Genomic DNA, 25,106 nt, shown 5'->3' with positions numbered 1-25,106 from the left:
GTGAGTTCCAGGACAGCCAGGGCTATACAGAGAAACCCTGTCTCGAAAAACCAAAAAAAAAAAAAAAAAAAAAAAGAAATGGGAAGAGCCACCCACCTTAAAAAGGGGCAGCAGTATTTCCCCTAGCTAGCGTTCCAAAGAGCATAAAGAGGAGAAAACCAGCTGAGTCCCAGTATTCATCTCTCTGTGCTTCCTGCTGCCATGATAGACTGCATCCTTTTAAATCATCTGCCATAAAAACCTTTCTCCCATGAGTTCCTTTTTGAAGATATTTGGTCACAGACACCAGAGAAGAAACCAGCAAACTCTGTCAGCTCTGGCTGCATTGCTCAGCCACTCTGAGCTGAGGAAATGTCTCTAAGAGATCTGCCCTAGGGGACGTCAGATGTGGCTCAGTGAAGGACTGAGTGTGTAATTGCTTGGAGTCTCCATTAGAGTGAGGGGCCCACTCCTAAGCATCATTCCTCAAGTCTTTGCTCTACCCCTTCAGAGACCACATCCCTGCAGGCTATAGTTTCATATTACAGCCGACACCCAATGTCCATTTCCACAGTGGGGCCTGAACTCCTGACAAGAGCCACCATTGTATCACGGCTCTGGCCCCTGAGCACAGTGTCTGTTGAATGGACTGACATTCTTCACTGCTGACCTCCTACCCAAGCTCCCTGCCACAGTTAACCCTCACTGTGCACCTCTTCCATGCCAGCACCATTCCAGGCTTAACAAAATCCATCCTAGTTAGTATCCAACTGGTGACATTGAAGAAAGTGCTGCCCAGCCTCTCTTTACCCCCCCCATGACCACTAATCTTGGCCAGTTATCTTGACTACATCTGGCATCAACTAAAATCCAAACTTGTTGGCTATGTCAGTACACCAGTAGGTTATATAACTGCAAACACAGATGAGAGAGTTAGGATGTGGTTGGTCCCTGCTTGCTCTTTATCTCCTGCATCCCAGCCTGCACATCTGTGGGTTTGAGGTAGACTGCCCCACCTGGCTTAAACAAACACCCTCCAAGATGGCCAGGACATCTGGGAAGACTGGGGGCAGGGCTCTGTCATCCATATGGCTATGGAGAAGAACTGGTCCCTGCAGGATAAAGGCTTTCTATGTGCAAACTTTTGGGTGAGGAGCACCCACACTACTACAAACACCTCCCCCTTATGTTCTCTAAGGAAGCTCAATAAACTCATTGGCTTTACAGAATGAACTTCGGCAAATCTTGTTTCCCTTTGACATGGAGACCTTAGGGGGAACTGTACCATTTTGTCTCCCCAGAGGAGGGATTTTAGTACTGCATGTGTTTAGTTAGTCTCACTTCACAAAGGAAAGAGCAGAGGTTTTGGAAGTTTTGTGGCTTGTGGGCTCACACATATGTCACACGGGTCCTAGTTGTGGGTGAGAAGAGCAGCCGAGGTACAAAATGTCCTTAAACTCCAAACTCCCCTATCACATGGCCACCTGCTCCCTTGGAAGCTTGCTCCAGGCCTCTTATCTGGTGCCTAAAGCCTGAGAGGTGATGAGTGGACTTTTGGAGCCAGCCCTGGCTCTGGAACCAGGGGATCAGGTTTGGCTAGTTGGTTCTGACCAGATAGAACCTGGTCTCTCTAGAGACTGCTTGTCTTTCAGCCTGAAACTCTCCTTAAATCTTCATGTCTTTTCTTCAGACACTGAGTTTATCTAAAATTTCCACAAAAGAGGAGGACATTACCTACAGAGACAAACCCTGTGTCTACCATAGGGCTACCCTGTAAGGCAGGTACCCAGCCCACAGGGGGCAATGCCAGGTGACTTTTGTGGTGGGAAAGGCTCCTGGCCAGGGTGATGGGTCTGAACTTTGGGTCTATTCTCAGTGTCAATTGCTCAAGATGACAATTGTCAAGAGCCTGAACTCTTGACAGGTCTAAAGATAGAGAAACTAGCCCCAACTGGAGCAAGGCAGATATATCAGTTCTCAACGTGAGGGTTATGACCTTTTTGGTACACCTCTATCTCCAAAAATATTTATATTAGAATTTATAATAGCAGCAAAATTACAGTTATGAAGTAGCAAGTTAAATAATTTTTTGGTTGTAGGTCACCACAACATGAGGAACTGTATTAAAGGGTGGCAGCATTAGGAAGGTTGAGAATCATTGTTTTAAGTGGACGTAGAAGGAGATGCTAAGGAGGACCCCAGTTTCTAGCATTGAGTGGCCCTGGAATTCAGGACCAAGGCAGTGATGGGTTTCCTTCAGGCCAAGCTAGTTTGAGAAAGCTGGGGGATATGTAGAGAGGAAAGGGCCAGATTTACAAACCTCAGGTGAGGTCAGAAGAATAGACTGGTCACAGACACACAGGCCTACAGATTTCTTTACATTTCTGATTTTAATGTTTTTGCATGTGTATGCATATGCACTGTGCATGTGTATTTCCATATGTGTGGGCACATGTGCATGTGTGGACAGCTCAAGGTAGACATTGGGTGTCTCCCTACCCCACTCTCCACTGTATTTATTGAGGCCAGGTCTCCTGAACTATAGCTTGCTGATTCCAGCTAAGCTAGCCAGGCAGCTGGCTCTGAGGATGTCCCATCTGTCTCTCAGATGCTGGGATTACAGGTAACTGCCATACCTGCCCAGCTTTTACACGGTTCTAGAGATCTGCATTCCGGTCTTTATGCCTACACAGTCCATGTTTTGTGCACTAAGCCATGGTCTCCCCACAGCACTGTTTAAAAAATTAAAATAAAAGTTTTGATGATTGAGTAATGACAGACCCAAGGGAAGCTGCAGCTGGGTCCATGCATCTGTCCTTCAGGTTGAGCCCCTGGTCCTGTCCTGCACAGCCACAGTGATATTGAAGTCAGGGATAGGGACACAGCTACCATCTACCCAGCTTTGTCATATCATGTTTGTGTGCGCGTGCAGGCATGTGCATGCTATGTGCATGGTATCTGATGCAGTTTCAGGGCATGTGTAGTTCTGCATTGTCACTGTCACTGATGGGTCTTCCTATGGTTAGAAAATTGCAGAGAAGATTCTGTGGGGAGGCGACCATAGGGTCTCCTAATAATGAACCTTCCTGCCCCATCCTTGGCTCTGTACCCTTCCTTCCTGCCCCATCCTCCTCTTTGTATCCTTTGTCCAGGCGGCTTTCTGCTCAGGCTCACCTCTGAGTACCCTCCCCCTGTGGTCCATCCTTGGTAAATAACCAGCTTAGAAATCACAATGGACTAGTTTCTAAGCTGCATTTACCAGAAAAGGGTACATGTCTCAAAGGCTTTGTAGGGCCTTGTGTTAATTTTAGCTTGAATCAAAGAAAATACTTTCATGATTTGTCGATTACATTTAGTAGTTGCAGGTGATGATGGAGTGACCCTGAAGTCCGTGTCATGAGCTTAAAGCATAGCTCCATGCACAAGTGACCCCATTGGGGGTGCTGCTGCCTTTTGGCTAAATTCTACTCTTTGAGGAGTCTTTCCTAACTGAGGCAGTCTCTGAGAAACCTAGCAAGAAAACTCCCATGAAAGCAAGGGGGAGAGAAACACCCTATCATTTTTATATCAATTTTCTGCTCCACATATTTTCGGTCACTCACTAGCATATGAATTCTTCCATCCATGAACTCTGATGTTGGAGGTCTGTAAACAGAAACCCCAGACTCACCCAGTGGAAAAATAGTCCTGCAGGCTGCAGAAGCAGCAATTGAGTAGTGCACCACTGCCATCTAGTGCTCACATTCAGTGTTGCACCAAAGGGTGGCTCTTGAATATCTTGGAATCGAGACTTGTTAGACTGTTCCTGGGCCTTTCAATAGGAACAATTCAGTCAACTTCAATGGCTCCCAGAAAAAAAGAAGTCTAGTGTAGAGAAGTTGGGGGTCAAGGGGACCCTGAGATGAAGCTGACAAGGCTTCCCACACCCTTTGGAAGGGGACAGAGCCAAGCAGTGGTGACAGTATCTAGGGGCTCTGGGTCAGGCAGCACAGGGTTTGAGTTCTGAGTCTGTCCCTTGTCAGTTACTAGACCTAGAACAAGCTATTTAGCCCTCTTCATTCATTCTATGAGACAGGGCTTTCTTGGGGAGCCAAAGGTGGCCTCAAATTTGAGGTTCTTCTGCATTAGCTCCTCTAGTGCTAGGATTGGAAGGGTGACCCATCCTGACTGGACCACTTAAACTTTTGGAGACTGGTGTTTTTAATACATAGTGGGAAACAGAACTAGTGATCTGACCCTAATTAGGTGAGCATGGACATTAAAAATATGTGAACCACGAGGAACATAATAGAGCCTCCAAATGGAAGGTATATATAGTTCTTACTGACTGGTAGCTAGTAAACTAAGAAGGACGTATGGGGGACAGGGAAGGCTACACAAATGAGACAGAGAGACAGGTTTCACAGGGTCAGTAGGCGTTTTCCATTCAAAGGGGGGAAGGGCAGTCCAGATGCAGGAACCCTGTGTACAAAGGCATTTTAGTAAGAATTGTCCCACGTGCTGAGTGCATTTCATTGAGTTTGGCCTGGTCTAAGCTCAAAGTGGATGAGGTGTGGCTGGAGAGAAGCTCAATGGTTAGAGCACTTACCGCATCTGCTGTGATCTGAGTTTGGTTCCCAGCACCCATGTACCAGGGCTTACAACTGCCAGTAACTCCAGCTTCAGGAGATCCAATATCTTGCTCTGGGCCTCCACAGGCACCTGCATGCATATATGCAAATGCATCTAGTCTTTCTCACACACATGCCCGCAATTGAAATAATAAAATAAATCTTAATAATCCACTGAGTGAAATAGAACAGGCGAGTTTGGCTAGAACCTCCAGAAGGGCTCAAGAGTCCATCTTGCTTCCAAACTTCCTCCAACCTCTCACCTCCCCACCTTGACATTCCCTCTCTGGGCTTCCTGCTACCACTGTCTCCAACACTGTCTGGCTACATGGTTTGGTATAGGGTAAGGAGTGGATTGTGGTTAGCTCCACCCACAGCCACAGAAGTGCAAAAGCCACATTCTGCAAGGCTCACCAAGACTTTGTCCCTTTTGGGTGGTGCTTCCTTCACATGCTTGAATGGCCCTGGCTTCCTGACAGGAAGTTCATCTTTAGATTTGAAAATGGACTGTGGGACTGTAATCTTAGGGATGTGTTGGTAGTGTTCCTAATTCTATGAAAGCTGATTAACACCTTCCCTTCTAACAAGACATCCTGTGGGTGCTCTGGGGTCCCATGGAAAAGGCTAGCTCAGGGTTTGGCCACAAGACAACTTCTTCCTTGAATAAGTTCTTCTTTTTCTTTTTAAAGGTTTATCTAAATTTATTTCACATGCATTGGTGTTTTGCTTATATGTATGTCTGTGTGAGGGTGCCAGATCGCCTGGAACAGGAGTTAAAGACAGTTATGAGCTGATATGTGGGTGCTAGGGAATTGAACTCAAGTTCTGGAAGTGCCACCAGTGCTCTTAACCACCAAGTCCTAATTAGTACTTTCTATGACAATAGTCACGTTTTGTTTTTGTGATGGGGTCTCACTATGGAACCCTGGCTGGCCACAAACTCAGTATGTAGCTAGGAATGGCCTTGGACTCCTGATGTGATTGTCAGGTCCCCAGACTGCTGGGGTTGTAAACATAGGTGAAGCCAGAGGACAACTTATGGAAGTCAGTTCTTCCCTTTCACCTTGTGGGTCCATGAGATCAGACTTGGTCTCTGATCTTGGATTTTTGAGTTAATGTCTCGCTATGGAGTCCAGGTTGTCCGAGAACTCATGACTTTCCTGCCTCAGCCTCCCCATTTCTGTGCTCTTATTTCTGCCCCTCACTGTACTCTCACATCCTGTGTGTCTTTGGATTCTCCATGTGAAAAGACTCCCAAGGCTAGAGAGATAGCTCAGTTATTAAGAGCACTTACTGCTCTACCAAAGGTCCTGAGATCCAATCCCAGCAACCACATGGTGGCACAGAGAGAGAGAGAGAGAGAGAGAGAGAGAGAGAGAGAGAGAGAGAGAGAGAGAAGTCTTCATAACTGGGCAGACACATCCATCCGTCCTCTTATTCCACATTATTTGAATAAGTGATCCTGAACTTGCTGTGCAACCTTCCCTCAGCCTGAAGCTGGCTGAGCCAGACCTTGACCTTGCTGCCACTAAGGAGATTACCTAGGGTGGAGCCTTCCTCCCTAGATCACTCAATTGTTCAGTCACCATTGCTGTTCCTCTTCAAGATACTGCTACCTGCTGAGAGGCCCCAGAGCTATTCTGGAGACCACACCCTATCCTGCACATAATCACCTGCAGCTGGTTTCAGGCTCCAAGAATGAATGGGTGGGAATGGGCCTACGCCCTCCTTTATAAGTGTATTTGTCATTAAACATTTGAACCTTGATCAGAACATTGTCTTGGCTCCATTTCTCTCTTGTCCGCCTAGTTTCCCTTTCTTTCAGCACCGGCCTGCCACTCAGGTGTACCCTGTCCATGTGAGCCACTGGAGGGCTCGCAACAATCTGGCACCCGGACTGGGACCTGAAGAACTTCAAGAAGACACTGAAGTAACGCTGTTTCATGTGGAGCTCCACAGGAAGAAAAAGAAAAGGATCATATCGGATACCAAAGCAACAGGTTCACATTCTAAGGCTAGTTTAAAACTTCATTTTTAAGGGGTTGCTAGAGGTGTGGAAAGATACAGACTAAGTTTGGATTTGGCGCTAACCCAGCACCGGATCCACTTAGGTCTGCAGCGGAATTATTAGAACTAGGAATTGATCAGGCGGTTGTCTGCAGCTTTTAAAAGCTGCCTCAGGGGAGAGGAAAAGGGTTTAAAAAAAGAAATGAATCAGGCGATTGTCCTCAGTTTTCAAGAGTTGCTTCGAGCAAGAGGAGTAGGGATTGAAGTACAATTGATAGAAAATCTTTTAGATAGGATAGATTCTTGTTGCCCATGGTTCAAGGAAGAAGAAAGTTTAGATATCAGAACCTGGGAGAAAATTGGAAAAGCCTTGAAAATCACTCAGGCAGATAATTTTACCCTTTGCCTCTGGGCGCTCATAAAAGATGCTATTGAAAAGGTTGAAAAGATGCTATCTCGCAGGGGTTAGATAGTACCCAGGCAGAGCTTGTTGAATCTCAGGAAGAGCACCTTTCAGAGAGGGTCTTCTCAGAAAAGGGTCCTCTCAAATCTAAATTTGATAGATATAGAGACTCTGATGATGAGCTAATTTTAGACAAAGAAGATCCCTAAGGAAGAGGAGCTGCCAAATATTTTGAGGAGGATTGGTCTCCTTGAAAGTCTCCCACTCCACCTATACCCTCCACCTTGGGAGATGCTACTCATAGGGACACACAACTAAGCAAATTAGAGTTTGAAGTTAGGCTGCAGAAATTGACTAATGAGCTTTGGGAGCTAAAAAGGATGTCAGATACAGGAAGGAGTAACTCTTCTGAAATGTACCAAGTGCCGCTAGGAATAGCTGTGAGTCAGGCTCATGGGAGAGGACAGGATACATCGGATGTGCTAGCCTTTCCTGTCGTGGAAGTAATTGACCAGCAAGACACTAGAGTCACACATTACCAGACTTTGGATTTCAAGTTGATAAAGGAGTTAAAAACAGCTGTTGTGCAATACGGTTCTTCAGCCCCTTTCACACAAGCATTACTGGATACGGTCATGGAGTCACACTTAAGCCCCCTAGATTGGAAGACTATGTAAGGCTACCATGTCAGGAGGAGATTTCTTACTTTGGGATTCTGAATGGCGAGATGCCAGTAAGAAAGCTGCCACTTTAAATGCTCAGACCAGTAATCCAGACTGGGATAGTAACATGCTTCTTGGAGATGGTCCGTATGAGGGCCAGGCTAATCAGATTGGGTTTCCCGTTGGAGTGTACACACAGATCGTGGCGGCTGCCCGCCGTGCCTCGGGACAGTTACTGGTTAGAGGGGATGCTGGTGGGAGTTTAGCCAGCATTCGGCAGAGTCCTGATGAGCCTTACCAGGACTTTGTGGATAGGCTATTAATAGCAACTAGTAGAATCCTTGGGAAATCTGACACGGGAAGTCCTTTCGTTATGCAATTGGCTTATGAGAATGCCAATGCAATGTGTTGTGCCACTATCCAGCAGCACAAAGGACAAACAGATTTAGCGGGATATGTCCATCTTTGTGCAGAGATCAGGCCAGCATATAATCAGGGTTTGGCTTTCAGTGCCACTTTGCAAGGGACTGCTGTACAAGCAATGTTCTCATGGAAATGAGGGAATAATGCATGTTTTAAGTGTGGAAGTTTGGGTCATTTTAAAAGTGGTTGTTCTAAGAAAAAAGGTGCCAAGAGTGGGCAAGCAGGCCGTGCACTAGGAATTTTCCCCGGTGCATGAAGGGCAACCATTGGCCTAAGGTGTGCAAATCCAAGCCAGGCACTCTGGGCCTTCCGTTGCTGGGAAACAAGAGGAGGGGCCAGCCCCAGGCCCTGCCTTACTCACAGAAAACAGTTTATGGGACCATGAACCTGCTGCCCAGCCAAAGAGATCAGTTTTTGAACTTGTCAGGGCAAAACTAGGCGGTGCAGATTGGACCTCTGTTCCACCACCCACGCAGTATTAACCCCAGAAATGGGAGTCCAAACTCTGCCTACTGGAGTCTTTGGACCTCTACCTGTAGAAACTTGTGGATTTCTTTTAGGACAAAGCAATTCTATCATAAAAGGTCTGCAGATTTATCCAGGTGTTATAAGTAATGATTATGAAGGAGAAATTAAAATCATAGCTGCTTCTCCTCATGGTGTTATAACTGTAGTCGCTAATCAAAGAATTGCTCAACTTGTTTTAATTCCTCTACATCCACCACTGTCCAGATTTGTTAAGAATGAGAGAGGACAAGGTGGTTTTGACTCCTCTGGTGTGAATTGGGTTCAATCTATTACTAATCAGAGACCTAACCTTAAATTGACATTTAATGGAAAAAGCTTGGAAGGATTAATAGATACTGGAGCTGATGTAACAATTATTAGAGAACAGGATTGGCCCTCAACTTGGCCTTTGATTGATACACTTACACACCTTCAAGGAATTGGTTATGCTAGTAACCCAAAACAAAGCTCCAAATTGCTAACCTGGAGAGATGGAGAAGGTAAATCAGGAAAAATTCAGCCGTATGTTATGTTAAATTTGCCTGTAACTCTATGGGGAAGAGATCTCTTGTCACAGAGGGCATTATAATGTACAATCCTAATGAGATGGTGACTAAGCAGACGCTCAGACAGGGACTTTTGCCTGGTCATGGACTAAAAAAGAAGGGGCAAGGAATTAAGACTTTTGAAGATCCTAAACCTCACTCTAACACAAGAGGTTTGGAGTATTTTCGGTAATGGCCACTATCTTGCCTGCATCCCACGCCGATAAAATTCAATGGCTTAATGATATTCCGGTGTGGGTTGATCAGTGGTCTTTACCTAAAGAAAAAATAGAAGCCGCTTCTTCACGAGTACAGGAGCAACTAGAAGCAGGACATTTAGTAGAATCTCTGTCCCCTTGGAATATACCATTTTCATTATCAAGAAAAAAATCTGGTAATTGGAGATTGTTACAAGATTTAAGAAAAGTTAATGAGACCATGGTATCTATGTGACCTTTACAACCTGGGCTTCCCTCCCCAGTAGCCATTCCTAAGGGATATTATAAAATTGTGGTAGATCTGAAGGATTGTTTCTTTACTATTCCTTTGCATCCAATGGATTGTGAAAGATTTGCTTTCAGTGTTCCTTCTATAAAATTTAAGGAGCCTATGAAGAGATATCAATGGACAGTTCTTCCACAGGGCATGGCTAATAGTTCTCCCTTATGTCAAAAGTTTGTGGCACAAGCCATTCAGCCTGTGAGACAACAATAGCCTATGATTTACATCATTCATTTCACAGATGATGTTTTGATGGCAGGAAAAGACCCCCAGGATTTGCTTTTGTGTTATAGAGATTTACAAAAAGCTTTAGCTGAGAAAGGATTACAGATAGCTCCTGAAAAGATACAAACTCAGAATCCTTATAATTATTTGGGCTTTAGACTTACTAATCAAGCTGTTTTTCCCCAGAAGATAGTTATTCACAGAGACAACTTAAGGACTTTGAATGATTTTCAAAAATTATTAGGTGATATTAATTGGCTTCGCCCCTATTTAAAGCTTACTATAGGGGAGTTGAAACATTTATTTGATATTCTTAAAGGGAGTTCTGATCCTACCTCCCCTAAATCTCTAACCTCAGAAGGATTGCTGGCCTTACAACAAGTGGAAAAAGCTATTGAAGAGCAACTTGTCAGTTATATAGATTACTCTTTGCCTTTACATCTGTTAATTTTTAATACAATCCATGTGCCTATGGGATTGTTACAGCAAAAGTCTCCTCTAATGTGGATACATTCGAGGATTTCTTCTAAACATAATATCTTGCCATATTATGAAGCAGTAGCTCAGATGATTATCCTTGGAAGGAAGCAGGCACTAACATATTTTTGGCAAAGAGCCAGATATTATTGTTCAGCCTTACAACGTAAGTCAAGACACTTGCCTGAAACAGCACAGTACAGATTGTTTGCTTGCTCAAATAGGGTTTAAAGGAACTATAGAGAGCCACTACCCTCAAGATAGGTTGATAAAAATTTTGAGTGTACATGAGTTGATATTTCCTAATATGACCTCTTTAGAACCCTTACACAATGCTGTTGTGGTGTTTACTGATGGTTCCTCTAAACGGCGAGCTGGATTTCTTATAAATAATCACAGGTAATCATAAAGACTTCTGGCCTCTCAGCTCAATTAGCAGAATTAACAGTAGTACTGAATGTCTTTCAGTCTGTGAATGAGGCTTTAATATTTTTACTGATAGTTTATATGTTGCAAAATCGGTACCCTTATTGGAGAGCTGTGGCACATTTAACTTTAATATGCCAGCAGGATCCCTGTTTTCACAATTGCAAACCATCATTCTTGCTCAAAAACACCCGTTCTATCTTGGCCACATATGATCTCCTTCTGGTCTTCCTGGACCTTTAGCTGAAGGCAATGATTGCATAGACAGAGCTCTAATAGGAGAAGCCTTAATTTCAGATCCTGTTGCTTTGTCCAAGCATGATCATGAAAAATTTCATCTCTCTAGTCATACCATAAGGATCTGACATAAGATCACTAAGGAGCAGGCAAGAATGATTGTAAAACAATGTCCTAAATGTATTACATTATCTCCAGTGCCACATTTAGGGGTTAATCCAGGAAGTCTTATGCCTAATCATATTTGGCAAATGGATGTAACTCATTATGCAGAATTTGGAAAATTAAAATATATACATGCTTGTATTGACACTTGTTCAGGATTTCTTTTTGCTTCTCTGCATACTGGAGAAGCCTTCAAAAATTGATCATTGCCTATAAGCCTTTAATGCCATGGGATTGCCTAAACTTATTAAGATAGATAACGGGCCATCCTATTCTAGCAATAATTTTATTTCATTTTGTAAAGAATTTGGCATCAAACATAAAACTGGAATTCCTCATAACCCCATGGGACAAGGAATAGTTGAACGTGCTCATCGCATTTTTAAAAATTGGCTTTTAAAGACAAAACAGGGGCAGTTATATCCCCTAAGGTCACCAAAGGCACATCTTGCTTTTGCTTTATTTGTTCTAAATTTTTTTGCAAACTGATGTTAAAGGTCAATCTTCAGTGCATTGCCACTGGCATCCAGTTACTTCTAGTTCTTATGCCATGGTAAAGTGGTGGTACCCATTAACTATTGACCAGGTCCTAATCTGGGGAAGGGGCTCGGCCTGTGTTTTTTCTCAAAAAGAAGATGGAGCGTGATGGCTGCCTGGGAGATTAGTTCGTCAACTGGACACATATCCTGAATCTTCTAGTAAGTATGACTCTAACCTTGATGATGACTAAAAATCCTCTTTAGCCGAAAAGTTAATTTGGAGCACAGCTTCCACCAAGAGAAGCTGCAGCCTTTCTGCAATTCTCAAAGCCACCTCCCCCACACTGGGAGCTCTAAGTCTAAGCTTGATAGTTGCTAATTTGCAACTGAATGGAGTACCTGGACTTCTCCAAAGAAGCTTTTATACTGTTGCTTTTCAATGTCCCACCCTTGTTTCTCAAGCAGGTCAGCCTGACTGCAGCAGGTGTACAGCTTCACCTCCAACAGTGCAGGTGGCAGTTATTAATCTTCATCAAGAAACATTCTAAGTACATATTGTGGCTTTGGTCTGAATTGGGAATAAGGTGTGCTAATGAGGGCCGGACAGTCAATGACGAGCACCCAGATCACGGAACCATCCCAATCTAAGACAGGGGTACATGCCAAAAGGCCGTGGCTGTTGATAACACACCACAGAGCCATGTTTGTGTGAAATATAACACAAACTAGCTGCACATAGCCTCCAAGACAGAATTGGATGGTTCAGGAAGATCTACGATTTCCTAAGACAGGTGTGGCTGCCAGCCAGCATAATTCCCAGGCAGGACTATGGAGCATAAATAAATTTTGTGCCTCAGTCCAGTTATTTATTTAATATTAATAACAGGGAGGAAATTGTAACCTTCCCTCAGCCTGAAGCTGGCTGAGCCAGACCTTGACCTTGCTGCCACTAAGGAGATTACCTAGGGTGGAGCCTTCCTCCCTAGATCACTCAATTGTTCAGCCACTGTCTTTGTTCCTCTTCAAGATACTGCTACCTGCTGAGTGGCCCCAGAGCTATTCTGGAGACTACGCCTTATCCTGCACATCACCACCTGCAGTTGGTTCCAGTCTCCAAGGATGAAGTGGTGGAGTCCCAGAGAGGGCAATGTGGAAACAGCTGCATTGCCACCATAGCCAGCCCTGTGCTTGTGGTTCCTCTTCATGATCAACAGCTCTGCACCCCACAGACATCCCACAGACCCTTGGTTTCCAGCTCACACACGAAGCATTCACCCACCTCATTGAACACACATCACTGCTGTGTTTGTGATTTATCATCTAACAGATGCCACTAAAATGCCAAAGCCTTGTACCCTCTCTGCAGATATCTGCCAGGAGGAGGCTGCAGTGCAGACAGCCTTGAAGTTTTGGGAGGAGAGGCTACGTTTCCCTTATTCCCCATTCCCTTCCCAATGGCTTAAAGATCTGATCCTTACCAAATATTTCAGAGGAGGGAGCTCCAGAACACAGGGTTGTGCAGCTGCCCAAACTTTGCCTCCTCCCTGGTATCAGGCTGCTAGGCAGAATGCATGCCTTGCATACGTTTATGACATTCTTGCTACTGTGTTGATAGAACACACACACACACACATACACACACACACACACACACATACACACACACACACGCACGCACGCACGCACGCACGCACGCACGCGCCCTTGTTCCCAAGGTGTACTAATACTAATTTGGAGGCAAGAAGAATTTTGACATAGCTAGCCTCCAAGCAGATCCCGAGTGACCCTCTTTGGATGCAAAGAACAAGGCATAAGCATCAGGAGGATGGAGACCACCCGGGAACCTTCAACCCATGTTTCAGGGCTACCCCTGAGGCATTGAGGGTTCATGGGATGTAGAAAAGGGAAAAGGAAGGGTCTGATCCTCAGGACCTGGTTCTGAGGAGCAATGGCTTGAAGATCTGCTCCTGCATGCAATGTCATTCAAAGAAAGGGTGGTGACAATGGGAATGTATCTGGCCATCTTAAGCACCTGGGACCAATGGCACAAGCAGTATGAGATAAGGAGGAAGAGAGGGTAGGATTGACCCTTTTCGGAAACTCCAGTAAAGAAGGGCTCTATGTAAAGAAGTCTCAGTCCTAGAGGGACTCCCTACAGCAGAATCCTCCTGCCCTGCCATGTTCCACTACACCCAGATGGGAAAACATACCTTTATGCTAAGTGCTGCCGAGACTCCTGAATATCCAGCAGCTAACCCTGAGCCATAGGAACTCTCAGCCAGTACAGTCAGTGACAGTGACCCCCCTTCCTCTCCAAAGGGGACAAGGATTCAGTACTGATGCTTGGGACAGAGGACCAACAATCATAGAGCAAGCTAGCCAAAGAACCTCCAGGGAGGACAAGAAAGCAGGCTCCCAGCAGCAGCCACCTTAGCCTCTTTTTTGACAGATACACCCAATCACTTGGGAGAGTGGATCACCAGAGAAGCCCATACTTGAGCAGGCAGTCAGGACCTGCTCCAGTGGTTTCCAGTCTCTTGGGTTCTTGAAGTATAAATGCTTGAGTCATGCTCGATTGTGGTCCCTACTCTTGAGTGTCCGGCACTACAATGGCACATTCCTAGGCAGGAGAACTAGGAGCTCTGGCCAAGAAGATGGAATTTAGAGTCAAAACTGAAGGCCCAGAGGGGATGGTAAAAGATGACAGAGCCTCCAGGGACTGGTAAACGATCTCATGTGGCTCAGCTAGGAGTTAGCAGAATGAGTCCCATCGAGAAAGAAAAGACCTAGGTTAGAGCTGGGCTCTGTCCTTTGGGTTTTGATCTATCCTGGGCCCCTTCCCTGCTAACATCCTGAGAGGCAATGAGTTTCCAAGGTGTGTTTAGCTGGTACCCACAGAAGCTCCTGGCCAATAAAGTGGTTGTCAAAGCCATGATCTCTTAATGCTCACTTTCATGAACCTGCTAAGTGGAGCCCACAAATGCTGGCGGCCTCATAGATGCTTCCTGGCACTTGTCCATAGATGACTAACAGAGTCCTGGATAAAATATTTAATATGAGGGACCTCATTTTAGCTCTCCTGGAAGCACTGAGACAGCAGCAAAGACGTGTGACGGTTTCAGTAGTACACACCCTGTTACCCCTCTGTCATTCATTAAGCAACCGAGCCAGCCTTAGCTGTCGGGGGGGGGGGGGGGGGGGGGGGGGGAACACCTGACCAAAAAAAAAAAGGAATGCTTATACAGGGACAGAAAAATCACCGTGTGCTCCCCTGACGAAATTCCTACCTAGCTCCGGCCATCAAACTAACTCAGGCTTCATTGATCAGACAGCCCTACTTCATCTTTTTAGGGGGAAGAATGAGGGTCCCTGGATCACACAGCCACCTTCCACTTGTTTAAAACACTTCATATTCTAGCAGGGCTTAGATCTGACAGACAACAGCCTTGGAGCATCAAGGACATGTGACTTTACAGTAATGGGAATTGTGGGATGGAGCTAAAAGCACCTACTCCTCCCTGGGTCTCTGTTATGCTCTTATTGTCCTTAACACACTGAATTGTAAATTAAAGAAAGACCAAACAAGTAGCTAGGGAGCTCTGTAAAAATATTTAACCCGAGCTTGGTACTGCGAGTAAAAAGCTTTGCTAACAGCACAGTTGTGCTGTCACTGGGAAAGGCCCTTGGGAGCTCCAATGTCCCATTAACCACAGCTCAGTGCTGGCTAGGAACACGCGTGGTACAGTTCATTCCACCATGCAGCAATCTCATCAGTCAGACAGTCAAATCTCAAGGGCTGCTAGACATAGACCCTGGAGGGAAGGTGATGGGAGATGTGGGTACCAAATCCCTATAAAGTCCTGGACTCAGGAGAGACTGAGTGCATCCTCTGTGAATTTGAACTTCAACAGACCATCTGGGCTTGGCTGATGGAGAGCCAATTCCTGGTCAGGTGGAACAGAAGGTGGCAAGGGGAAATCAGCCTCAACTATGATGTTCTTCCTTACAGTAACCAGCAGCATATTTCTCCTCCTCCTTCTCCTCCTCCTCCTCCTCTTACTCCTCCTCCTCTTCCTCCTCTTCCATCCTGCTGTAGGTGAGACTCAAGCAGCCTTAGCCTTCACTTTAGTGCAGCCCTCTACAGAAGGGCTATCAGCTGCAGGAGATGCACCTGGAGCCACACAAGCTGCACTGTGGCAGGACAGACATTAGAGGGTGCAGACTGGTATCCCTATCCCTCCACAGATACCCTTTTCAATTTATAAACTAGGCAAGTAAGCATAGTTGATCTAAACCAGAGCTTCTCAATGGGTGTGTCCCAACTCCTTGGGGGTTGCAGAACTCTTCGTAGGGGTTGCCTACGACTATTGGAATACACATATATCTACAATACAATTTGTAATGGTAACAAAATTTACAGTTATAAAGTAGCAATAAAAATAATTTTATGGTTGTGGGTCACCATGACATGAGAAACTATATTAAAGGATCACAGCATTATAAGATTGAGAGAGACTAGTCTAAACTGAAGTAAGTCCTTAGGGTAAAATACACAGGATTTGGGCCTGTTTGGAACACAATGTGTTAAATCCAACAGGCTGCAGATATTATTTACCCTGTTTCTCTTTCCTCTTTCCATATGGTTGCAGGAAAATATCATATTATATGTGCATGTACCTGTCATGATATTTCTGTGGACAGTGCTGGACAGTACCAAGGACTCCAGAGCTGATGCCACCAAATGGGGATCCTATTCACGGCATTTAGCATCCTATGGCATCCGGTGATTACTTCACTCACTGATACCATGAGTGAGAGATAATGTGTTGCCATCCCACAGTCCTCCTTAGGTCCTAGCCTGCAGGGCTACTTTGGACCTCTCTGGAGAAGCCAGCCTGACCCCAGCCAGGAAGGCAGAAGGCTACAGTGAGAAAGGTACCCTCCTCTTCTGAGTGGGACAACAGACATCCCCCCAGTGAGATCTACAGGAGGAAGGCTAGGGTGTTACTGAGTACCCACATGCAAAATCAGACTGCCATCTGAACCGTAGATCCCATGTCAAGGCACTAGTCACTAAACCCTCCCTGACTCCCAAGTCACACCCCAGGAGCTCACACTCCCAACTCCCCAGAGCCTCAATGACTTAAAAAAAAAGGCAGCAAGTCATTAAAATGACTCCCTGTTTAAAGTCACATTCCTCCCACCCCCACCCCCACCCCCACCCCACCCCCTCACCATCTTTGGAGCTATCTCAGGTGAAGGCCCCAGAGGACTCTCCATGCTGTAGGCACCCTAGCACACCCAGGACCTGGAGATCACTGGTGAGTGAAACGCAACATCAGTTCCAAAAACCCTAGAGGGTCTTGTGCTAGCAGGAACAGGGACAAAGGACACCTGCCTGACCAGTGGCTGTGGTTTGTTCTGGCCAATGCCACCCCTGCGTCATCTTGGGCAGGATCTCAGTTGAGGGCCCCAAGGTCTCCAGATGACTCTTCATGCTGCAGCCACTCTAGGGCCTTCATCCTCAGCCAGAAGACAGAGCTGAGACCCAGACCCCCGGACGCCTTCCCTGCCAGAGAAGAGTCAGCCTCCAGGGAGGGCTCTGATCCCAGGAATCAGGAGGGGATCTGAGCTCCAGACATCTGTGCACCTTCCCTGCAAGAGGAGAGCTTGCCTGCAGAGAGTGTTATGACCACTGGGATGCAGGAGAGAGTTGGTCTCCCAGGAGTGCTGACAGAGGCTAAAGAATCACAAGAGGAACAAACTCCATCCAGAGACAGCTATAACATCTAACACCAGAGGTTACCAGATGGCGAAAGGCAAACGAAAGAATCTTACTAACAGAAACCAAGACCACTGGGCATCATCAGAACCCAGTATGCCCACCACAGTGAGTCCTGGATACCCCAAAACATCGGAAAAGCAAGATTCGGATCTAAAAATCATATCTCATGATGCTGGTAGAGGATTTTAAGAAGGGCATTAATAACTCACTTAAAGAAATACAGGAGAACACTGATAAACAGGTAGAAGCCCTTAAAGAGGAAGCACAAAAATTCCTCAAGGAATTACAGGAAAATACTGCTAAACAGGTAGAAGACCTTAAAGAGGAAACACAAAAATCCCTTAAAGAATTACAGGAAAACACAACCAAACAGGTGACGGATTTGAACAAAACTATCCAAGATCTAAAAATGGAAGTAGAAACAATGAAGAAAATCCAAAAGGAGACAACTCTGGATATTGAAACTGTAGGAAAGAAATCAGTAACCATAGATGCTAGCATCAGCAACAGAATACAAGATTGAAGAGAGAATCTCAGGTGCAGAAGATTCCATAGAGAACATGGACACAACAATCAAAGAAAATGCAAAAAGATACTAACCAAAAACATCCAGGAAATCCAGGATACAATGAGAAGACCAAACCTACCATTAATAGGTATAGATGAGAATGAAGATTTTCAACTTAAAGGGCCAGTAAATATCTTCAACAAAATTATAGAAGAAAATTTCCCTAACCTAAAGAAAGAGATGCCCATGAACATACAAGAAGCCTAAAGAACTCCAAATAGACTGAACCAGAAAAGAAATTCCTCCTGACACATAATAATCAGAACAACAAATGCACTAAATAAAGACAGAATATTAAAAGCAGTAAGGGAAAAAGGTCAAGTAACATATAAAGACAGACCTATTAGAATTACACCAGACTTCTCACCAGACACTATGAAAGCCAGAAGATCCTGGACAGATGTTATACAACCCTAAGAGAACATAAACACCAGCCCAGGCTACTATACCCAGCAAAACTCTCAGTTACCATAGATGGGGAAACCAAAGTATTCCATGACAAAACCAAATTCACACAATATCTTTCCACAAATCCAGCCTTTCAGAGGATAATAATGGGAAAACACCAACACAAGGACAAAAACTACGCCCTAGAAAAAGCAAAAAAGTAATCCTTCAACAAACCTAAAAGAAGACAGCTGCAAGAATACTACATCTACTCCAGTGAAGTCTGCTTGACAGGCCGAAAGACCTAGAAGCACTCATGAGGCAAAGAGTTTCAAGGAAACTATGCCTCCTGGAACCTTGGCATTCCTATAGCCCATATACTCAAACCCTGTTCCTGAGTTAGTCTGGTGTATGGATCCGCATGCTCTCTTTCAGTATTAGTTTATTATAAGTGCCTTTCAGGACTGATTTTTTGATATAGCTAAGCCTCCACCAGTGTTCCAATGGTTCCTAGAAAATCCTTGCAGCCAATGGTGTGCTTGGAATTCAGTAAGAATGTTCAGTAACATTCAGTAACATTCAAATTCACTTCTAGTAGAGACAGTGAAACTAATTAGGCATTACAAAGAACAGAGCTAAAAAAGCTCAGGGCTAGTCTGCATAGTGATTACTTAGGACAATAGTCAAGTCTCACCCAAACCCGGAATACACAATGGCCTAGTGAATAGGTGGGTTAACCATGGAAGAGTTAGTGGAAGGAAATTCCCCTGGTACAGGTTTCTTCACTAGGCCCAAAGGAATAGCATAGTCAGGTATTTACTAAGAACCCCTGGTGGTGGGTTTAACAATAGACTAGCATTACATCAGAGCATTCACCTGGCTCCACTTTAAGTGGTAAACACAGCCTGGTCCCCGCCATCTTTTGATGTATGCATTCCTTTTGTTTTGTGTCACTGTAACTTGGCAGATGTGTTCACCTGGTTTTTTGTTTTTCTTCTGTATAAAAAAGTCTGGTGTTCATTTGGACAATACATTCAGATCCAACACAACTCTCGTGTCTGTTTCTATCTGTCAATTCTCGCCGACTCTTTGCCCACTTGCAACCAGAAACCCGTTCTGTGCAGATATGAGACCCAAAAGAAGTTAGACTGTGGCACAAGAACAGAATCCCAACTCTAACAACAAAAATAACAGGAAGCAACAATTACTTTTCCTTAATATCAATTGACTCAATTCCCAAATAAAAAGACATAAACTAAGAGACTAGCTACATAAACAGGACCCAACTTTTTGCTGCTTTCAGGAAACCCACCTCAGGGAAAAAGACAGACACTACCTTAGGGTAAAAGGCTGGAAAACAATTTTCCAAGCAAATGGTCCAAAGAAACAAGCTGTAGTAGCCATTCTAATATCGAATAAAATCAACTTCCAACCTAAAATTATCAAAAAAGACAAGGAGGGGCACGTCATACTCAGCAAAAGTAAAATCTTCCAAGATGAACTCTCAATTCTGAATATGTATGCTCCAAATGCAAGGGCATCCACATTCATTAAAAAACTATAGTAAAGCTCAAAGCACACATTGCACCTCACACAATAATAGTGGGAGACTTCAACACCCCACTCTCATCAATGGACAGATTCTGGAAACAGAAACTAAACAGAGACACATTGAAACTAACAGAAGTTATGAAACAAATGCATTTAACAGATATCTACAGAACATTTTATCTTAAAATAAAAGGATATACCTTCTTCTCAGCAGCTCATGGCACCTTCTCCAAAATTGACCATATAATTGGTCACAAAACAGGCCTCAACAGATATAAAAATATTGAAATTATCCCATGCATCCTATCAGATCACCACAGACTAAGGCTGATCTTTAATAACAACATAAATAATAGAAAGCCAACATTCATGTGAAAGCCGAACAACACTCTTCTCAATGATACCTTGGTCAAGGAGGAAATAAAGAAAGAAATTAAAGACTTTTTAGAGTTAAATGAAAATGAAGCCACAACATACCCAAACTTATAGGACACAATGAAAGCATTCCTAAGAGGAAAACTCATATCTGAGTGCCTCCAAAAAGAAACCAGAGAGAGCATACACTAGCAGCTTGACAGCACACCTAAAAGCTCTAGAACAAAATGAAGCAAATTCACCCAAGAGGAGTAGATGGCAGGAAATAATCAAACTCAGGGCCAAAATCAACCAAGTGGAAACAAAAAGAACTATTCAAAGAATTAACCAAACCAGGAACTGGTTCTTTGAGAAAATCAACAATACAGAAAAACCCTTAGCCAGACTAACTAGAGAGCACAGTATCCTAATTAACAAAATCAGAAATGAAAAGGGAGACATAACAACAGATCCTGAAGAAATCCAAAACACCATCAGATCCTTCTACCAAAGGCTATACTCAACAAAACTGGAGAACCTGGATGAAATGGAGAAGTTCCTAGACAGATACCAGGTACCAAAGTTAAATCAGGATCAGATTAATGATCTAAACAGTCCCACTTCCCCTAAAGAAATAGAAGCAGTCATTAATAGTCTCCCAACCAAAAAAAGCCTAAGACCAGGTGGGTTTAGTGCAGAATTCTATCAGATCTTCAAAGAAGACCTAACTCCAGTTCTCCTCAAACTATTCCACAAAATAGAAACAGAAGGTTCTCCATCCAATTCATTCTATGAAGCCACAATTACCCAGATGCATAAACCACATAAAGATCCAACAAAGATAGAGAACTTCAGACCAATTTCCCTTATGAATATTGACACAAAAATACTCAATAAAATTCTTGCTAACCGAATCCAAGAACACATCAAAACAATCAACCATCATGATCAAGTAGGCTTCATTCCAGGGATGCAGGGATGGTTTAATACATGGAAATCCATCAACATAATCCACTTTATAAACAAACTCAAAGACAGGGAAGATGGATGCTCAAAGGAAGCCTCAGTGTGCTCAGAGGCGAGTCACAGTGAAACAGAGATAGCGCAGACATGTGGGGAAATTAGGGAGGGAGGGAACAGGTCATTATCTACAACCCCAGAGCTGTCATTCAATACACACTGAGCTCTGAGCTGCAGGCTGTGACTCATTGCACCACCATGTGCTGCCTGACCCATCTTCCTTTCCTCTCTGGCCGCGCAGATCTCAGCTGCTTCTATCACCATCCCCACAGCTGCCACTGGGCCTTTGCTTCCACACCTTCTTCAGGCTCTCCCCATGCTCACATTTCTAAGCCTTCCTGAAATACTTTGTCGAAAAGGGAAACCTCTACTTGCAACCTTCTAAGCCTAACCTCTTTCCAGCTTTACTTTTTCCAATATTATAATGAGTTCAGGGGCCCAAGCTTTATTTTGCTTTTCTTTGCCATTAGAAGCCAGAGCCCTCAAGAACACTGGGGACAGAGAATATTCTCAATACATGCTGAGCACAGCCATACTGCCTGCCAACGTGGAGAGCTAGCAGCAAGGCTGTGCCCCAGACTTGTACACACTTTCATCCACAGGCAGGTGGGTGGGAATGGAGGAGGTGTTCATCTTCAGAGGGATCTTTCTACTGATCATCCTCTGACCTCTGACACCATGGCAAAGTGCTGACCTCAGATAAGGAAGAACTGTCTGACCCAGACTCTCCTCATTCAGTGCCGAGGTGTGTGTGGCTACTGAGGAGTCACTGGGTGTACACCAAAGCATCCAAGGGCCTCAGGATGAGAAGAGACACTATAGGCTAGAACTTGTACTCCTCTGACCTCTTTGTCTGCTCCAGCTTCCAGACATCAGTTTCCAGGCTTGATTGGGCCTTACCATGCACTTGCACACTTATGGCATCTGGAGTCGAGGACCCTGGGGCTGGAGGCATGTACACAGGTGACATTCAGTCCTGTAGACTCAGGAACTGTTCTCTCTTTAGCCTCAGCAGTGCACACCATATTCCATTGTGTCTATTTTCTATTGAGGGGACCCAAAAACCCTCTTTACCAAGACAAGGGCCTCTTTCTGGGTATCTTCTTCAGACTCACTGACAACCTAGACAGAGTGTCCATGGAATGTGGGGGAGTGAAGAACAAGGGAGCCGGAGATAGCCTCTCCCTCCTGACAATAAAGGTCAGAAAAGGAAGTCTACCCACAGGAAGTCCTGAAGACACCATGTGCCCTGAAAATCTCTCTATGAATGCTGTAGGAGCTTGAATGTCTGGGGCTGGGAGTGGGGGTCCGGGGGACCCAGCCAATCTTAGGTTTGCTGGTCTGTTTCTAGGGAACTATCTGCATTTACCAAAGCCAGGAATGGAAGTACCACTTGACATTTGCCTCTGCATCTTGCAGACCTCTTGAGGTAGCAGCCATTGGGATTAGAAAGAACCATGACACATGCACAATCTCTGAAACAATGGTGGTGATGCTGGCCTCGTGGTTAATTAGGCCTGGCTCATCCTGGTACTTACAGGGTTCTTCTTACCTCTCAGCCTCAGTTTCCTGACCTGCCCTCTGAGATCACTAAGGAGATTTTCCCCACAGTCTCTGCAAAAGCCACCCCTTCCATCCACAGTCCTAATGCTCTGCAGGCCTATTGGCCTCAGGGTGACTTACCTAGGGCCAAGTGGAGGCCAAGGCAGAGCAGGGATCAGAACCACTGGGGGATGATGCACAGGCTCGATGAGTTGCTAGACCATGCCCCTGGGAAAGACCACAGGTCACATGGGGCACTGGCATCTGAATGAGCTCACAACATCCCTTCACTTGCCCAAAGTACCCAAGCAGAGCTGAGTGAGTGTGTGTGTGTGTGTGTGTGTGTGTGTGTGTGTGTGTGTGCTTAAGTGAGTATGCATGTGTGTGCCATGTGGGCATGTATGTGTGGATGTGCATATATATATATATATATATATATATATATATATACACACACACACATATATATATATATATATATATATATATATATATATATATATATATATATGTATATGGCAGTCAGAATGGGACAGGAAAGTCCCGTCACCGGAGCACAACATCTCTTCCTAGGCTACAGCACTGTCTCAGTTTCCCCTTATGGTGCAGAATCCCTCCATTTACAGTGATGATCACAGTTGCTATGTTTTTACTGCATATGTATATATATACACACACACACATGTGTGTGTGTGTGTGCATATAATTCCTATGATTCCCCCATTAACAGAAGCCTGATGAGATACTGGTCACCCTCAGCTGGTATTATATTATCACAAAGCCTGTGTGTGTGATGGTCATAGCCATGGCTCTCTGGACTCAGAATATTAATTATAACTCAACTGGTGACTGGGCTATCCAGATGCAGCTGTTTGTTGCTCCTGGATCTTTATCCCTTCTGGTCATTAGGATGCTTGGTGGAACATCCTGGCTGGGCTTAGGAAGGCTCAAAGGAGCACCCAAGGTGCTGCTCTGGACCATATTGGGGCTGACCCCAGCCAGGCCTTCTCCTCAAAGCCCATATTGCCCAGCCAAGATTCCCTGGCTCAGGGAATGGCACATAGAAAATGTACACATGGTATAAAAATATATCCCAACTCAGAGAGCCCACAAGCCATCACCAATCTGGGCAAAGATACACACAATCAGCATCATGAATATACACTAACCCCCCTGTAGAGCCACCTCTGAAGGCCATCTCTTTCCTCCCTGTCTGCTCCCCACATGGGGACTGGAGGCCTCTTCCCAGTGAACAGTATTATGGGACTGTTCCTAAATAGTCTTGCACTTCACTGAAAGCTGTCACTGTCCCCTGAGATCCTCAGGACAGACCAAGGAGGGAGGCCCTGTGTTACCTCCATTTCCTTGAAAGGGAAAATGGGGCTCACAGGGAGGCTAGTAATTGACTCAAGAGCTAAGTGGCAATCAGAATGGGACAGGAAAGTCCTGTCACCTGAGCACAACTTCTCCTAGGCTACAGCACTGTCTCTGTTTCCCCTTATGATGCAGAGTCTCTCCATTCACAGCAATGATCATATTTGCTATGTTCTTACTGCACCAAGCACTGGTTTGCCCCAGAGTCTGTTCTAAAGAGCAGGAGGACCTAGGGCTCCCCTTGCTCTGAAGACAGGGGTTAGGGATGGGGACTGTGTGTCTGCCCTCCTTCCACCCAGCCAGGTTGACTGAACACCATGAAGTCAAGAGGGCATCACTTCATTCATTACCTTGCATCAGTGCCTAGCCAGGAGCTATAAACAAAGCAGGCCCTCAATACTCAGTGCTTTACAAAGGACTACCCCTGAATTCAGACTCAGACTAAAAATCCAAGATCTGGACTCGAAAAGCCATGCACTTTCCTAATAGATATGTGCTCATTAGTGTGGGAATATGCACGTTAGTGCAGGTGCCTCTGGAGGCCAGAAGAGGACATGCGATCCCCCAGAGCTGGAGTTACCAGTGATTGTGAGCCTCTCAACATGGGAGGAACTGAACTAGGGTCTGCTCAAAGAACAGTAAGAACTCTTAAGCATGGAACCACCCTGCCAGTGCCCATATGTATTTTTTATTAGATTTTTTTAATTTACATTTCAGATGCTATCCCCTTTCCTGTTTCCCCTCCAAAAACCCCCTATCCCTTTCCCCCTTCCCTCTACTTTCTGGCCCAGTCATTCCCCTATACTGGGGCATAGAGCCTTCATAGGACCAAGGGCCTCTCCTCCCATTGATGACTGACTAGGCCATCCTCTGATACAT

The sequence above is a fragment of the Mus caroli genome, unplaced genomic scaffold (genome assembly GCF_978045245.1).
Source record: "Mus caroli unplaced genomic scaffold, Mus_caroli_1 scaffold_14, whole genome shotgun sequence".
NCBI classification, from domain to species: Eukaryota; Metazoa; Chordata; class Mammalia; order Rodentia; family Muridae; genus Mus; species Mus caroli.
Note: the sequence above shows the minus strand (reverse complement) of the source record.